Raw genomic sequence first — 15169 nt, 5'->3', positions numbered from 1 at the left:
ATTATACATGCTTTATTCTAATGCAAACAAATGAACTTTAAAAATCCAATTTTTCTGTTACATGTTTGTTTTCTTTAGTAATAATAATAGTTTAGTTTATCTCAGTTTTGGGATTTAGCAGATTAGTGGTGCTCACTCTGCTTTGGATTCATTTTGCTTTCAACTTCATGGTTCAATTTTGACTTTAAAGCAGGCTAGACTTGACCTGAAGCACTTTCTTTAGGAATCAGATGCAACAGGACTTGAGGAATAGCATAAACAGGCCATTGTTTTCCTAAGTTTGAGAAGGGGATTATAACTGCTACCTATGTGTTTTCCTATCTTTCCAGAGTAAATCCTAGAAGCATTGGCTGTGGGTCATGGAACTACAGAATTATACAGCAGAAAGCATCTTTCAAGGTCATCAAAGTTGAGCTTCTTCATTTTGCATATGAGAAAAGTGAGAATCAGTGAAACAAGGTGACCTCCTGGAGTTATAACAACTCACGGTTACACAGAAAGACCAAGTGCGGTTGGTACATGTGGAGGGGCCCACTGATGAATTACAGGGAGCTGACTGTTTCTCTCTGTGCTCCACTGGGGGAGAAACAGCTTCTAAGCTTCTGCTGCACTGGCTCCTCTTGTGACCCCATCCCAGCCCTTGGCTGCATCTACTCCACATCCCCAAGCCTGGACCATTCCATCTGCCTTCTGTTTATGCACGGACAGCTGCCTTTCCCCTCATCCTTTGTTCTTGTCCTTTCAAATACAAGGGGGAGTTGCTCTAATGATAGCATTTGAATCCAGTTCATGAAAAATTCTATAACAAGTGTACTTGACCACTTGATCTCTGGCTTCTCCTGCATATTTGCCCTTTATACCCCGAGCGCTATAAACTTCATTTCCTTGGAGCAGATTGCAATTTCAATGGAAAGGAAATAACTATGTAGCCTTCAAGCTGAGCTCAGTTCAAATAAGAATCAAGCAAAGCTCAACCCTGGGCATTATGGATACTCAGGCACTGAATCAGGCTGTGGAAATCTCTCTGAAAATCACTTGAAAACACAGCTATTTATGTTTATGGTGTTGGAAAACTCCTGACATCGGTTCAAATTCCAGCCACACCATTTCCTGTGTGATCTGGGCAAGATGCTTAAGCTCTGTAGACTCAGTTACTCCTTATGTCATTGGGAATGCTAATTAATGTGTCTAAAATGTTGTTTAGCCATTCAACAAATATTTGTTAATACATCCTGTGTGTTGAACTCTTACAGTTTATGATCCAGTGAGGCTGCAGAGTCGCAATGAGTTCAGCAGCAGTACTGGTTCTCAGTCTTGGTCTTCAACATGAAGCTGTTATACAATACCAAAACCTGGGCCCCATCGGCAGTGATTTGGATTTAGTTGTTTAGAGTAGATTCTTGTAGATTATAATGGATGCCAGGGCTGAGAATTACTTAGAGGGCGGCTTTAATGGATGTGAAGAACAATAGCAAAGCTACTACTGTAGCCTCTGAGAAGGAATGATGGAATAGGTTTTTGACAGTAGCAGGGGTTTCCCTGATAGCTCAGTTGGTAAAGAATCCACATGCAATGCAGGAGACCTGGGTTCCATCCTTGGGTTGGGGAGATCCCCTAGAGAAGGGAAAGACTACCCACTGCAGTATTCTGGCCTGGACAATTCCATGGACTGTATAACCACGGGGTTGCAAAGAGTCAGACAGGAGTGAATAGCTTTCACTTTCAGGGACCCTGTACCTGTAGCTGTCGAGCAGTGATTCTCAGACTGTACAGGACTTCCAATCACTGGAGGGCTTGTTAAAATGCAGATATCTGGGCCCCCTTGATTCAGTAGTTCTGGGTTGGGACCTGAGGATTTGCATTTCAGACCAGTTCCCTGGAGATATCAACATTGCTGGTTTGGAAACCACATTGGAAAATCACTGATCTAGAGAAAAGCCGTCAGACTTGGTAGATAAAATGTACAGAATTTGGTGATAGGTGGTCTGTGTTCCTAAGGGTGAGGGAGACTGCAGGGATTCTCTTTGGTGTTCTGAATTTTGCCACTGGAAGTATGGGTTGTGCCATTTATTGATATTCAGGGAACAGCCCATCAGACCAGAAAAGATCATGAGTTCAGTTCAGTATGTGAGGATTTCTTTGAAACAACTAAGTGGATATATCAAGTAGGGACATATATAGAACTTGGAAGAGAGAGTGATTAGAGATTTAATTTGATAACCATTATATAAATAGTCCCTGAAAGCAAGGACTTATCAATGGGACCACTTCATTTTCCAACTTTCTTTTGCTCTTATCCTTAATTTTTCAACGCTCTGGCTTCTTTTTTGCTTAGCCTGTCCAAAGTGCCATAATCCTTCTAGCCTCTGTCCCTTCTTAAAGGTGCTTCCTTCTGTTTGGAAGAATGCTTCCTCTCCCCCTTTAAATTTAGCTCCTTATGCATTCCATCCCTCAGGCTTGGTCATTAGCAGCCAGGAATCTTTGTTTCTTGATTTGTAGCACAAATCAAAGTTGGTGATTATGTGTTTGTGTGATTATTTTCTGAACATTCATCTCTCTTGCTAACGTCTAAGAGAACACCACTGAAGGCTTAGCTCAATATCTAATTTCACTTAAGGAAACCCTCTGAGACAGTCGTTAAGTGTCCAGTAGGTTCGTTATAGAGATGGTAGTTGTTAAAACTGGTAATTTCTCAGGAACGAGGAGAAGCAGCTGTTGGTGTTTTTTCATTAACGAGATTAAATTTTATAGGATTCCGTGTGTGAGAGAATTAACAACAGCGCCATCTGGTGGAAATAAGTGATGCAACAACTATGACCTGGCAGTCTAGGCCCCGGGTTGTTAAACAATTAAAACATTTGAGTAAAACTTGTTAGAAGGAAGATGGACTTTCTTTTTGACAGAAACAGTTGGAAGAATTGGATATTGAAAAATCTGTTCAGTTTTCAGAACAGAGTGGCATTGTAATTCAGAAGGGTTTATTCAAAGGACACATATGAAAGGAAATAAGGAAGTCGGAGATCTCCACCCAAAGCCAGCATTACAGAGAAAACGGGAACAGGCATATCGCTGGGCTTCTCAGATGGATTTGCATGTTGGAACCGATTGCTCAGTGCGGATGTTGCTATCTAGCTGTCTTTCTTGTAGCTCCCTAGATGGCAGATGCAGGCCCAGTGACTTTCTTCTCTCTTGCTCCTCCATTCTGGGCCTGCCTCCTACGGAGGCATGGTGTTACTAAATGGTGATGTCAGGGCTACACAAATGGTCGGTGATGGTAGGCTGAATGTATGAACGTGGACTCATAATTTTTCTTTGTTTCTAAATTTTTCTCAGAATGGGGAAAATACATGGCTTTTTAATTCTGTGATAGAAAATAGAAACTGTACCCACAGTTTATGAAACTGATTTCACAATATGTAGCTCTCCTCTGCTTCTAATTCAACTATTCTTGCTGTTACCAGTAGACTTACTGAAGGACTTGAAGCCAGGTGGATTGATTTTGGTCAGTCTGGATTTAATGCCCCTGGACATAATGTCCCTGTGGACAGAACTTTTGTATCCAGCTACTTCACAGACCATTATCCAGCCTGCACATTCTTTGCTCAGAAGTCTGGTGCCCTTTCTTATTCCATTCAGACACAGCATCACTGGGGGTCATATAGTACAGAATATAATCACCGTACCAGTGGAGTGGTTTTAATTCAAATACCTTAAATTATAAGGGAATTTATTTCTTACATAACTGGTAAGTCTAGCAGTAAAATGGCCTTTCCATGAGCGATGCTCCAGCGATTCAACAATTATCAAAAGCCCTATCTATTCTTCCGCTTTGCTATCTACAATGTTGGCTGCATACCGAGGCTGTCTTCCTTTATTGTCAGAGGGTTCGTACAGTCAGGATCAACTAGATTATGCTATAGTAATATTATAAACTGAGTGTTTGTGTATGCTTAATCTATATGTTGAAGCCCTAATCCCCAACAGGACAGTATTAGGAGGTAGGGCCTTGGGAAGGTAACTAGAAAGCAGAGCCCCAAATGGGATGGTGCCCTGATAAGAAGAGAAACAGACACCAGAGTTTTCTCTCTCTGTCATTAGAAGACACAGTGAAAAGAGAGCCATCTGCAAGCCTGCAAGAGGGTTCTTACCAGACGCTGAATCTATCAGTCACTTAATCTTGGATTTCCAAGCTCCAGAACTGTGAGAAAAGTAAATATTTGTTATTTAAATTACCCAGTCTATGGTATTTAGCTCTGGAAGCCAGAGCTGACTAATACAGAAATTGGTACCATGAAGTGGAGTACTGTGGAAGTGGCTTTGGTACTGGGTAGAAAATGGGAGAGTTTTGAAATGCGTGCTAGAGAAGCCAAGATTACCATAAAATGATTATTAAAGGTATTTCTGATGAGAGAGAACTCAGAAAGAAAAGAGGAGGTTTACAAAGAAAGCATCGATCTTCATAAAGCATTTAAATAATCATGGATAGCATGGTAGAAATATAGACGGTAAAGGCCATTCTGATAAAGTCTCAGGAATGACAAATAGGTTTTTGGGCAATGGCATCCTTTGTCATAAAGTGGCAAGGAACTTGTCTAAATTTTGTTCACATTCCAGTGTTTCATGGGAGGTAGGACCTGTGAATGATAAACTGGGTGTTTAACTAGTTTTCTAAGCGAAGTGTTGCCGAAGCAGTTCCTCCCTGACAGCTTATAGTAAAACACAAGAAAAGAGACATGAATTGTAGAAGGAATTATTACGTGAAAAGGAACCAGAATTTAAAGATTTTGAAAATTCTCAGAGTCTATCAATACATTGCAGAGAGCACAAAGGGTGTGGTGGAACATCGTTTGAAAGGATATTAGTGGCATGTGAAACATGGGCCTGATCAGCCACCCCAGCAGAAACTCTTCCAGTTTGAACTGAAAGGGATGGCTGTGGGACTTCTTAGATCCTATAGGCCTGGACCATAGAGCCTTGGCTGTGAAAGTGTGCTCTTCAAGCCAAAGGAAGAACAACCTCAAAGGTGATTTGGAGATCATCAGAGCTGCCTACCTCCTTGCTTTTCTCCCCTTCTTTTCAGGCATTCTGTTCCCTTCTCTGTAGTATTCTCTTGTGAAATGAAAGGGATCAGATTCAGTCATTACAATAAACTACACTAAAGTCTTAGTTCTCCACATTCAGCAAGTTTCATTCTATGGCCTCCATGGAAAAGGACCTTTAATAGCTGCTCACTCCACTGTTATTCTCTTCCTTTCTTTTCCTGCAGCTAGAAGCAGCAGCATCACCTGTCCCTCATGGCTGTTGCCAGGATCTTCTGGTGAGGGTGGAGCTTCCCTGGTGGCCCAGCAGTAAATAATCCGCCTGCAAAGCGGGAGATCTGGGTTGGATCCCTGGGTTGGGAAGATTTCCTGGAGGAGGAAATGGCAACCCACTCAGTATTCTTGCCTGGAGAATCTGGTGGAGAGAGGAGCCTGGTGGTCTACAGTCCATAGAGTCACAAAGAGTTGGACATAACTGAAGTTACTTAGCATGCATGCACTTGTGAGGGTGGGATTGTCTGGCACAACATAGATTTTTGAGCCAGAGACCTTAGGGTTCAACCTCAGGTGCCGAGGCCCAGCCTCAGCAGAGTCCAGGGATATCCTCAGTATGGACGACGTCAGCGAATGAAGAAAGATAGATAAAGAGATATAGAAAGAGACACGGGGTGACCAAGCTTCTTCGAGCGAGGCTCATTTACTTTATTCTTTTCGGGGCTTTTATACCCTGAGTTATACATACAGCAAGGTGAAAAATGCAGAGTCAACTCAACATTCCATCAGTAATAACTTTTATGGATATCAGGTTCCTTCTTGTAAAAGTCTTATTTTCTGTACATCATCTTCTATTCCGGAGGCCTGTTGATATTCCATGACCTCCTTTTGATAAAGGTTGGTCAGCCAGAACACCAGAACAATGATTTTTCCTTAAGGTGTTTTTTCTTAAATTCTTAGCCTGCGTCAACCTTAAAGTACAGAGTTACATTTTTATGGAGCAAAGATTCAGCAGGTTACAGCAAAGAAAGAACTTATTAACTCAAAGTCTAATGTTGCTAATGCTAAGGCTATTACTTGCTTCTTTTACATCCTGACTATAAGCACTCCCAGGAACACAATGGATAAGGGATGTGAGAACTTGGCAGCAAGCATTGCATAGGCTCAACAATGTTGCAAGAGTCTGGATAAAGCTGCCAAGTAAGCTAGAATGTTAACAGAGGGTTTGAAACACTCCTTTCATGCCCAGGAGATTTATCAACTAGAGCCCTAAGTTAATTCTTTTGGTCAGAGACAGCCCCTTGCTAATGTCAGAAGAGCTGGTGAAAGACATAAAATAGTAAGACAGACAGATTCTGGTTCGGGGGTAGATGCTCGAGCAGGTCCAGGGGGTCCGTTGAGTCCTGAGGCCTTGCTCATCAGGACTCTTCCGCATGACCTTGTCATGGGTGGGATCTCCCGTGCTGGCTCCCGGTACCCAGGGAGCCACTGTCCCTCTGCTGATGCTGTTGCTTCTGACCCTCCCCCAGGTCTTTCTCTTTGAGTCTGTTTGCCTTAGGACACATCAATTTTTCCTCTACTTCTTTTCTCCAGGACTCTGAGATGCTGATGACTCAAGGCCAGGGCTTGTAATTACCTCTTTTTTCAAACCCTCAGAAACTTGGTGATAGTTTTTCCAGTCTCTAAAAATGGAGACTGCGTTCTCAGTGACTGAGCGTCCTTGCTTTTTGGCATGTAGAAGACCAGGTAAAGAGTGATGCAGGAATTCTCAGAAATCTCTTAGGCGGAGGCACCAGGGAAGCAGATATGTGCTACATTTAGTTTCTCAGGCAGGTGTTTATTTCATTGCTCTACTAAAGATGGGAGATTAGTTTGTTTATTTTAGTGCAGTATAACTTAAATTCTCACCTGAAACTATTTTTAAGCAAATAAAAAAGCAAGTAGCAAAAAAAAAAAGCACAATTTCAAGTGTACAGTTTGACGAGTTTTCCATATGTTCACATTCATGTAACTACCACCCAGATCATATGGAGAGGATTTTTAGCCTCTCAAAAGTTCTCTATGCCCTTTCCTGGGCAGGACATGCCCCAAGATATTTACCTTTGAAAAGAATTATATTATAAATGTTTCAAACATAAATTATGGAGAAGAGCAACGTGCACTCCTCTATACGTCATTCTTATACTTATTACCCAGATTATAAAGATTTTGCCACACAATGTTTATCTGTTCCCTTTCTCTTTATTCATGGGTGTTAACTATTTTTAGCACACCTCCAATATCACACCATTCTATTTTGATATACATCTCCAAAAATGTGGATATTTTCTTACATAGTCATAACTTTATTGTACTGTATGTCAATGATGTGGGATCATTTAACACTCAGTACATGTTACAATTTCCCTAACTGTCTTCGTATAATTTATTTGGTCAAATTGGAATTCTGTTAAGGTCCAAGGCCTCTCTTTTTGTCCTTGTTATTGACTTGTTAAAGATACTAATGAGTTGACCTGTAGAATGTCCTGCATTGTCTGTTTCCTTTAGGTGGTGTTTAACTTGTTTCTCCAGATGCTTTTTTCTTTTTTTAATTGGAATTCAGTTCTACAACCTTGACCCAATTCAGGTTCGTTTTTTTTTTTAGAATATGATGTTATATGTTTCATATCACATCACTTCAGGAGGCACATTGGATCTGGCCATTTCATTTTAGTGATGTAAATATTGATTCTTGAATTCAAATATTCACAGCCTGATCGCTCCCTTTCCTTAGCAACCTTTCATCTAATGGTTTCCACATTAGCTTTAAACATTTATTATACAAATATTTGTCAGCCCCTCCACTGAGTACTTATACTGTACAAGGCACTGGGGTTATCAAGGTAGACAAAAGAAACTACTTGCTGACAAGTATAAAGACCGTTCATATATCCTCAGCCTAAGAGTATTACCCTGCCCTCTCCTCCCCAGTATGGGGTTTCTTTTTTAGAACAGTTTTTCTAGCCAAAGAAAGAGGTGAATGGAAAATACAAGGAGAGCCCAGAGCTTCCTTAATGGCTAATTAAGCCCATTACCTTTTCTTCCATTACTTCTTTCTTGTTTCATTCCTTTCTCTTCTCTCTTCCACTTTTCAATTATTTTGCTTTCATAATGTGCCAGGTATACTGAAGTTTGGTACTGGAGGTATGGTGCACTAACTTATTCTTTGTATGCCATGGTGATTCATGAAGGAGCTTGCTAGATAGAAGATCATACAACAACCTAATTGTGTGAAAGAGAAAAATGAGACACAAACCTTGTTATCTTCCAACTTATGCAATAAGTGACCCTAATAATAAAGGCTGTCTTTATTGAAAGTATATGGTAGCGCACCTTCTCACAAGCAGCAAGGACTCTACCAAGAAGAAAGACAGTCAAAGGCACATAGTGTAAATGTACACCAAAGCACGCCTGATACGCAAGTGTGTGCACTGCCCCCTCTGGAAACTCAGCATACTGTGTGTTGATCACAGTTGCTTAGGGCAGCTTAAAGTAGTTGAGTTGTATTATCATTAGGTCTTTTTTACCTTGAGGAAAATACACAACTAACAAAAGAGATGCACATCTAAAAAGCTGGAAAAAGCAACAAAGAAAAACCCACCAATGTCTCTGAAAAGAAGTATGTGAAGTAGGTGCCCTAAGGTCCTTGTGCCCTCACTTCATGCTGTGACAGGGTAGAAGGCACATTGATCTCTAGCGTCCCTGGCATGTATCTGTGGATTTGAATTTCACAAAGTGAGATACCACCAGCTGAGAGCTTTGCTGCTACTGTTACAGAGCTGTGGCAACTATCGCAAAACCGCCACTTGGGAGACTTCTCAGATGACAAGATGTGGAATTCTTAAAAAGAAAAGTTTATTAGCAAAAACTTTCTAATGCTGTCTCTTTAGAGAAGCACGTTTTACCTTTGTTTAGGACCAGAGTTCTAGCTGTTGACTTCTCTTCCTGCACAGAGAAGAAAGGATGACCTGAACACGTGCTGTTCATGTTGGGCAGGAGACGTGCTCTTGCCAAGCGGGTCGGCAGGACCAGGGCACTGCATGCCTCACAATGGTGCAGATTGGCTCACATTTACTCAACTCTGTGGACTCTCAGTGCTCCCTGACAGATTACAGTTTCTGGAAAAGGAAGGGCCACCTTGAGGGCACCTGCTGTTCACCCTCTATTGGCTTAAGATTGAAGAACATAGTAGCTGTTTGTAGCAACTTGGCATGAGGTGATCGTGGCTACCCACATGTCAGCTCCAGGACATGGTTACATTTTCCAAGTTGTTCACCACATGACCTTGAGTAGGAATAAAAGTCAGTGCTTATTAGGGGCATGTAGAGAGTTGATAACAGGCCTCTCACAAGTCCCTGACCTAGATATAGGGGCTATCATGCCTTGGATGTAATTGGGAGCTGTGTTGTGTGTGTTCTATTTAGCCCCCTAGTGGAGAATAATAACAGTAGCAACAGTATTATTAATAAAACCCAGATGTCAGCATAGACCTTCTGTTCTCTATCTTCTTCAAGATTTCTACACTTTTCCAGGGGTTAATACTGGTTCAGGGCTGGCTTCTACTTCTTGCTTCTGGGAGAATTTATTCCATGTTCTTAGCCTCTCATCTCCCATACAAGTTCCCTTCTTTCTATCCCATGCTGAACTAACACTGTACACATCCCCTTCTTTTTGAATTACATGAAAAAATTACCCTTGTGGGGCACTTATGTGTAATAGTCTTTACTGCATATGTGAGAATGCACAAGGGGGTTTATATCCTAGCAGAGCAAATATCTTACATGGAAAACAGAAAAAAAATGAAACAAAGCAATTTTCAGTCACTACAGTGTGGCTTTCCTTTAATCTTTTTGCTCCCTCCTTTTTCTTTTTTTTGAGTTAAAAAAAATCTGATTAATCAGTTTATCTTTTGTCTGTGCTAAGTCTTTGTTGCTGTGCATGAGCTTTCTCTAGCTGTGGTGAGCAGGGGCTACTCTTCAGCTGTAGTACTTGGGCCTCTCATCGTGGTGGCCTCACTCGTTGTAGAGCTTACGCTCTAGGGCTGAGGGCTCTGGAGCACTGGCTTAGTTGCACGTGGGCTTAGTTGCACCTCAGCATGTGGGATCTTCCCAGACCATGGATCAAACCCATGTTCCTTACATAGGTAGGTACATTCACTGTACCTCCAGGAAAGTCCATCTCCCTTCTTTACTTCTGTTGCTTCCCCCTTGGAAGTGGAAATAGACCCTACTATCCTCAGTCTCTGCTCTAGGGCTCTTCTTGTATACCCAAAGACAAATGAATATGCTCTTGCTCCGCTAAGTCATCTACTCTGGTCTCAATCCTTCTTACCTATCAGTCTCTGCAATTGAAAGAGGGCAGCATAGAGACCTATTTTCCCAGTAACATAAATTAATTCCTCCCTCTGTTCTTCCAACTTGGAAGGCAGATTTAATTATAGTTAGTTTTGATTAAAAACAAGCTTTTCTTCCCCTTCCACTGCTAGAATAATAATGTAAGGGAGCACTGTGAGGTGATTATTCTATTTTCATAATGTTATCTATTATTAATAATATCTTTTTCTCCTCCCAAAGTTTGCTCGATAATGTAGGAAATACAATGGACTCAAAGCTCTGATAATAAAATTGCAGAATTCTCCAAGGCCAAGGGCCCAGTTTTAAGTCATAATCTTTACTCCTACTGCTTGGAAAGCCAAACTGGCTTCCCTATCTATGTCAGTGAATCACATTTAAGGAGGGCCCAGAGAGAGGAAGATGATGACTTTTGAAATAATGCAGAATTCATATTGTGGAATTCATATTGTCCTACTCAAAGAAGGACTTTAGATTTGCTCCTCTCCTTTTCCTGTACATATTTGGGGATGTCAGAGTCATCTGTTCCTTCTTCCCCACATGATCTCTTGTTTTAAAGTTACTTTCTATTGGACCAGTACAGTGTTTGATACTAATTAGGCAAGGAGAAAGTGGTAGGAAAGACACGGCTGAGCCAGAGAATGTATGCATTTCCCACCATTTTATTTGCAAAGATATTTAGATTATTCTCCATTAGGTAGATGCCAAAGAAGATGGAAGGGGCAAAAGCCTTCTTGCAGGTGTCTCCCAGAAGGACTGTGGAAGAGTGGATTCCAGTTACAAAAAGTCTGTAGGTTAAATGTCACAAGGAAAGGGGTGGGGAGTAGAGGCCAAGATAAAGCTGGATTTTCCATATCAGACTCTATGTAGAGGAAGACCCGTCAGGACCCTGCAGTGAACCAACAGTACACAGCTGGTACCTGGACACCTGTCATGCAGAGAAGGCCCTGCCACACTGGTGGATAAGAGACAGCAACAGTTACCAGAAACAATGCGCTTGTGGAGAGCAATTTGCTTTATCTCAAGTAAGTCAGTGTTGGCCCTTCCTGCATCGGTTACCTGAAGTCCAAGGGTAAATGTGGGTTGAAGAATCAGAGAGGAGAAAGGAAGAAGGCAGTCATGAGAAGGCAGACCATGCTTTCAGCGGGGTGCTGGAAGCAGTTCATACTTGCTCCGGAGACTAAGTTTAAATGTTCAGGAATGTTGCCAGTTGTTTGTTGGTGGTTTGGATCAGCTCTGGTGGGACTACTGTGGAATACATACATACAATACATAGTGGAAATCAGCCAGTGCTACAAATGGGGGTCTTGAGCTTTTTTCTCCCCTAAAGAGCTGGTCCCCACGTATGCCACTGCCTTCTCCCTACGCCTGGCAGGTGCTCTCTGGGGACGGTGAGAGCCCAAGGGGGTAACATATCTGATTATTTCAAGAACAGAAAAGAAATTAAATTGAAATATAAGTAAAGAATCCTGCACCCCAGCAAGAAAAGGGAGGTTAACAAAATAAAATTGTGTCAGTTATTAAAAAGCAAAAACCATCCTATAGCCTTACCAAACTGGGCTTCTGCAGGGGAGGAAAAGTAACTTCCCTCTGCTTTTCTGAGTTCTAGAACTTGACATGTAACAACAGACTGGTTCCAAATAGAAAAAGGAGTACGTCAAGGCTGTATATTGTCACCCTGTTTATTTAACTTATATGCGGAGTACATCATGAGAAACACTGGGCTGGAAGAAGCACAAGCTGGACTCAAGATTGCTGGGAGAAATATCAATAACCTCAGATATGCAGATGACATCACCCTTATGGCAGAAAGTGAAGAACTAAAGAGCTTCTTGATGAAAGTGAAAGAGGAGAGTGAAAAAGTTGGCTTAAAGCTCAACATTCAGAAAACTAAGATCATGGCGGTCCCATCACTTCATGGCAAATAGATGGAGAAACAGTGGAAACAGTGAGAGACCTAATTTTCTGGGGCTCCAAAATCACTGCACCCCACTCCAGTACTCTTGCCTGGAAAATCCCACGGGTGGCGGAGCCTGGTAGGCTGCAGTCCATGGGGTCCATACGGCTGAGCGACTTCACTTTCACTTTTCACTTTCATTCATTGGAGAAGGAAATGGCAACCCACTCCAGTATTCTTGCCTGGACAATCCCAGGGACAGGGGAGCCTGGTTGACTTCCATCTATGGGATCGCACAGAGTCGGACACGACTGAAGTGACTTAGCAGCAGCAGCAGCAGCAGCAAAATCACTGCAGATGGTGACTGCAGCCATGAAATTAAAAAAACACTTACTCCTTGAAAGAAAAGTTATGACCAATCTAGACAGCATATTAAAAAGCAGAGACATTACTTTGCCAACAAATGTCCATCTAGTCAAAGCTATGGTTTTTCCAGTAGTCATGTATGGATGTGACAGTTGGACTATAAAGAAAGCTAAGTGCCAAAGAATTGATGCTTTTGAATTGTGGTGTTAGAGAAGACTGTTGAGAGTCCCTTGGACTGCAAGGAGATCCAACCAGTCCATGCTAAAGGAGATCAGTCCTGAATATTCATTGGAAGGACTGATGTTGAAGCTGAAACTCCAATATTTTGGCCACCTCATGCGAAGAGCTGACTCATTTGAAAAGACCCTGATGCTGGGAAAGATTGAGGGCATGAGGAGAAGGAGACGACAGAGGATGAGATAGTTGGATGGCATCACCAACTCGATGGGCATGAGTTTGAGTAAACTCTGGGAGTTGGTGATGGACAGGCAGGCTTGGCATGCTGTAGTCCATGGGGTCGCAAAGAGTTGGACACGACTGAGCAACTGAACTTAGCTGAACTTTTCTGAGTTCTAGCTGATACTTCTGTAATAATAGATTAACAAACGAAAAACAGACAAGTTTGTTAACATGTATACCTTATGTATACATGGGAGACACATAGAAGGAAATGAGTAGCTCCCTGAGATGACTTAGAATTCAGACTTAAATACCATCTTAGTAGGGAAAGGGGAAAAAGGATGTATAGGAAAGTTGAAAGGGTTCTTAGAAGAACATATATGTGAGGTATGACAGTTTGTGGGAAAGTTTGTTTCAGTGTGGTGTTGACCTCTATCCTTCTCTCCTGTGATAGGAGTCAGTTTTCTCTGCCTAACAAGGCCCTGGGGAAGAGCTCTATGACAAGTGAGTTCCTTTCGGAAGAGCTGTGTTTAGACACATGTGAGGAGTTCCGAGAAGCCTCTCCCAGCATCAGGTGCCTTTGGCTCAAAATAGTCAATACACCAAAGTGACATATTTTGGAGTAGCGTTTTAAGGTAATATATTCTGCTCTCTCTCACTTCTGTTATGGATTGAATCATGTTCTCCCCAAAAGATATGTTGATGTTTTAATCCCCAGTACCTCAGAATGTGACCTTATTTGGAAATGTAATCTTTACAGAGGTGATAAAGATAAAATGAGGTCATTAGTCCCTAATCCAATAGGACTGGTGTCATTATGAGGCATTTGGTCAGAGAGAGATAAGCGCAGAAAGGAGGTGATATCAGACACACAGGGAGAAGATGGCCATATAACTACAATGATGCACCTACAGGTCAAGGACCCGAGAATTGCTGGCATCTACCAGAAGAGATGATGTAGGCTCCCTTGACAGAGCCAACAGAGAAACTGTGGTCCTGTAAACTCTGATTTTGGACTTCTAACCTTCAGAACTGTGAGACAATAAACTTCTATTGTTCTAAGCCAGTTTTGGTACCTGCTATGGCAACCCTTGGAAACTAATACCGCTGCCAAAATTCAGTTGCAAAAATGGTTAGTTTATTGATTATTTACAATGTGTGTGGTGAAACCTAGATTTATTTATATTAACTGAGTTAATTTTTACAGAAACCCTGTAAGGATGAGAAAACAAGCTTCTGTTAGTCATTGCTAAAAAGCATCACAGAAGTTTCCAGCAAGGAGGAGTCTTGGATATCTCAGAATCAGCAACAGGGAAAGGTCACTTGGTTTCTCCAGGCAGACAGTAAGGAACTGGTACTTACAGGGAGAGTTATTGTCATTCCATCCAGACCCATCCATTGCTCCAATTTACTTAAAATCTGAAAATGTGTCCTTTGGCTTAAGGGATATGGCAGTAACTAGGGAGATGATAATGAGCAACCAAATAAAAAGGATATTCTCCAACAATTTGCGATTAATTCAAGGTGTTGGCACTCAAGCACTAAGTGCTCCAGGGACAGAACTGGCTTAGATAGCTTGCTAGGTGTTTCAGCTACCCCCAGCCGAATGCTTCGAGGCCGAACAATCTAGCAAGAATGAAATATCAGGGGCACACAACAGAGCCAAGTGGAGAAGGGAAAGTATTCTAAAATGCTAATCTGAGGAGTGAAATGGTAGCATGGCTGTGAGGAAAGTCAGATGGAGAGTGATGCGTTGTAGATCAGCAAATATTAATAAGTACCATGATTCTGGAGTCAGGAGGTTTACATAGTAGGCTAACAAATGGGGGGTCAGCTGCCTTAAAAATGCTAAGCCCAGCTTAGTTTGCAGTTTTGACTTAACTCTTAAAGCTGTAAAGCTCATGGCAAACAGCCTGAGAGAAAGTGTGGAGGTTTCAATGAATGTCAGCAGATGTAGTAACTTTGGGGGCCAGAATGTCTTAAATGAAATGAGTTTTAGTGACTCTCAGAAGATAGTGGGAACAGGACATTCCATCTTGGAGACTGTCTGCCAGAATGAGGATGACACTGGAACCTTGGAAGTG

General features: G+C 41.8%; 1 protein-coding gene across 3 annotated transcripts in view; it reads left to right on the top strand.

Annotated features, from left to right (window-relative positions):
* Positions 1 to 15169, top strand: part of TMC1 (transmembrane channel like 1) — a 288903-nt gene that overhangs the window by 103416 nt on the left and 170318 nt on the right. For all 3 annotated transcript variants that reach the window (XM_060409365.1, XM_060409363.1, XM_060409364.1), the window contains 2 exons: positions 330 to 11448; positions 13540 to 13720. The gene's annotated coding sequence lies outside the window, so the exon portion shown is untranslated. The remainder of the gene's footprint in view (positions 1 to 329; positions 11449 to 13539; positions 13721 to 15169) is intronic.

This window comes from Ovis aries, chromosome 2 (assembly GCF_016772045.2).
Source record: "Ovis aries strain OAR_USU_Benz2616 breed Rambouillet chromosome 2, ARS-UI_Ramb_v3.0, whole genome shotgun sequence".
Lineage (NCBI taxonomy): Eukaryota > Metazoa > Chordata > Mammalia > Artiodactyla > Bovidae > Ovis > Ovis aries.
This window is presented reverse-complemented; position numbering and strand designations above follow the sequence as displayed.